Source organism: Geotrypetes seraphini, chromosome 1, assembly GCF_902459505.1.
Source record: "Geotrypetes seraphini chromosome 1, aGeoSer1.1, whole genome shotgun sequence".
Classification (NCBI taxonomy): domain Eukaryota; kingdom Metazoa; phylum Chordata; class Amphibia; order Gymnophiona; family Dermophiidae; genus Geotrypetes; species Geotrypetes seraphini.
In genome coordinates this window covers 470,873,940-470,876,726 of record NC_047084.1, presented here as the reverse complement: position 1 = coordinate 470,876,726, position 2,787 = coordinate 470,873,940, and the positions used below count along the sequence as shown (strand labels likewise).

Here is a 2,787-nt window from a genome sequence, read left to right as displayed (position 1 = left end):
AGCCACCACTGCTGCAACTTTAATCTCACCCGCTCACTCGAACTGGTGGTCTAGCAAATTTCCCAGCCAGAAGCGCAGACAGAGATCAAGAGCAAGCCTTCTGTGCTACTGCCTGGGCCTGCGCTGATCTCTGAATGGCTGCAGTCAGCTCTCGCGGGACTCACAAGAACTAACTGCATCCAGCTCTCGCGGGACTCACAAGAACTAACTGCAGCCATTCGGAGATCGGCATGGGCCCACACAGGCGTGCAGAGGAATTGCTCCTGATCTCTGCGCTTCTGGCCTGTACGCCACTGGCTGGGAAAGATGGGAGGAATTAAAAAAGGTACTGGGGAGTATGTGGGGGGTGATTATAATACACAGCAAGGATCAACAAAACCCCTGTCTCCCCTCCCCTTCACATATATCCCCTCTATATCATGCTAACAGCTCTAACAAGATAAATTTATCTTTTTTTATGTCATCTTAGCATATTTTATGCTACAGAACGAATTATTTTTTTTAACATGTATTGTTATGGGAAAACGCGTTTCACATAACGAACTTTTCGCATAACAAACTTGCTCCTGGAACGAATTAAGTTCGTTGTGTGAGGCACCACTGTAGTAGGCCAACAAGCAAATACTCCCAGTAGGGCCCCAATAAATTCTCTATGCGCTGCCAGAAATCATCGTTTGAGTCCTTAAATACACACTTATGCATGCAATCCACATGCTTTTCAATACATCTGTCCCATATGGTCTAGCGGTTAGGATTCCTGGTTTTCACCCAGGTGGCCTGGGTTCAACTCCCGGTATGGGAAAGATATATCTTCTATTTAACAGTATTGTCTTACCTTGGGAAGTCTCTGTTCCTTTTAGCACAGGCTTTGGTTAATATACGTGTCTTTCTCTCTGCAATGACATTTCAGGCATATACATTACAGGATGCATGCTATGTTAAGGACAGGTGTCCCCCACTCCACTCTCTGTGAATCTGAAGTACAGAGGAGTTCTGCCTATCCTAGCCAGCCCTCTTGCTCATTCTCCCCATTGCTATAGCACAAAGGATCTCTGCCTGGCACGCCGGATTCCGGGTTTCTAGACGGGGGCGTCTGAAGCCCTTTTGTGAGCAATCTGCCAAGGTGTTGGAGCAAATCGGAACTTGCCCCTGAGATGCAACTGAGAAGACGGTGACCAGTAAGCAAAGATTCCCAATAGAGCCCCAAAATATTCTCCATGTCGTGCCAGAAATCATCGTTTGAGTCCTAAAATACACATACGTTATATGTATGCAATCCAGATGCTTGCTCAGGCATCTGTCCCATATGGTCTAGCGGTTAGGATTCCTGGTTTTCACCCAGGCGGCCTGGGTTTAACTCCTGGTATGAGAAAGAATAATCGTTTTCTTCTTACCAGTATTGTCTTACCTGGGGAAGTCTTAGTTCCTTTTAGCACAGGCTTTGGTTAATATACGTGTCTTTCTCTCTGCAATGACATTTCAGGCATATACATTACAGGATGCATGCTATGTTAAGGACAGGTGTCCCTCAATCCACTCTCTGTGAATCTGAAGTACAGAGGATATCTGCCTATTCTAGCCAGCCCTCTTGCTCATTCTCCCCATTGCTATAGCACAAGGGATCTCTGCCTGGCACGCAGGATTCTGGGTTTCCAGATTGGGCGAAACAATCCCTTTTCTGAGGTGTCTGCCAAGGTGGTGGTGCAAATAGAACTTGCCCCTTAGATGCAACTGAGAAAAAGTAGGCTAACAAGCAAAGACTCCCAGTAGAGCCCCAATAAATTCTCTATGCCCTGCCAGAAATCATCGTTTGAGTCCTCAAATACACATATATGCATGCAATCCACATGTTATTTTAGGCATCTTTCCCATATGGTCTAACGGTTAGGATTCCTGGTTTTCACCCAGGCAGCCTGGGTTCAACTCTTGGTATGAGACAGATTTATGTACTTCTCCTTATAATAATAATAACAGCTTATATACTGCAGTACCGTGAAGTTCTGTGCGTTTTACAAAAGATTAAGCAAAGGTACAAATGATTGACTTTAATAGGGGTGGAAGAAAGAGAATTAATAGGACAGGAAATCCATCATTGAGGATAAAGTGATCAATAGGACAAGTTAATCGCTATTGAGGGGAGAGAGATGAGCAGATCAGTAGGCTAGATGCTTTAGGAAGAGGTGTGTTTTTAGACGTTTCCTAAGTTCCTCATAAATAGTGGGCGAAAGCAATTGTTCTTGGTCTTTACCCCATGATGTTGCTTGCTGTGAGAGAAGGTGTTCATGGTGTTTTTCAGTTTGTAACCTCTCACTGGGGGAGAAACGAAGTTGGAATGTGAGTTTCTCTTGTGTCTGTTGGCTGTTGACTTTTCAGGCAAATACATTACAGGATGCATGCTAAGTTAAGCACCTTTGTCCCCCACTCCACTCTCTGAGAATCTGAAGTACAGAGGAGATCTGCCAAGGTGGTGGTGCAATTAGAAACTTGCTCCTGAGATTCAACTGAGAAGACGTAGGCCAGCAAACAAAGACTCCCAGTAGTGATCCAATAAATTATCCATGCCCTGCCAGAAATCATCATTTGAGCCCTAAAATACACAAACATGCATGCAATCCCATATGGTCTAGTGGCTAGGATTCTTGGTTTTCACCCAGGTGGGCCAGGTTCAACTTCTTCTATTTGTCTTACCTTTGGAAGTCTCACTTCCTTTTAGTACAGGCTGTGGTTAATATGCGTGTGTTTTTCTCTGCAATGACTTTTCAGGCATATACATTACAGGATGCATGC

General features: G+C 44.6%; 1 non-coding gene across 1 annotated transcript; it reads left to right on the top strand.

Annotated features, from left to right (window-relative positions):
* Positions 1-730: 730 nt before the first annotated feature.
* On the top strand, positions 731-802 carry TRNAE-UUC. The gene has a single exon. It is a non-coding gene; the product is annotated as a tRNA-Glu (tRNA).
* The last annotated feature ends 1,985 nt before the right edge of the window (positions 803-2,787 follow it).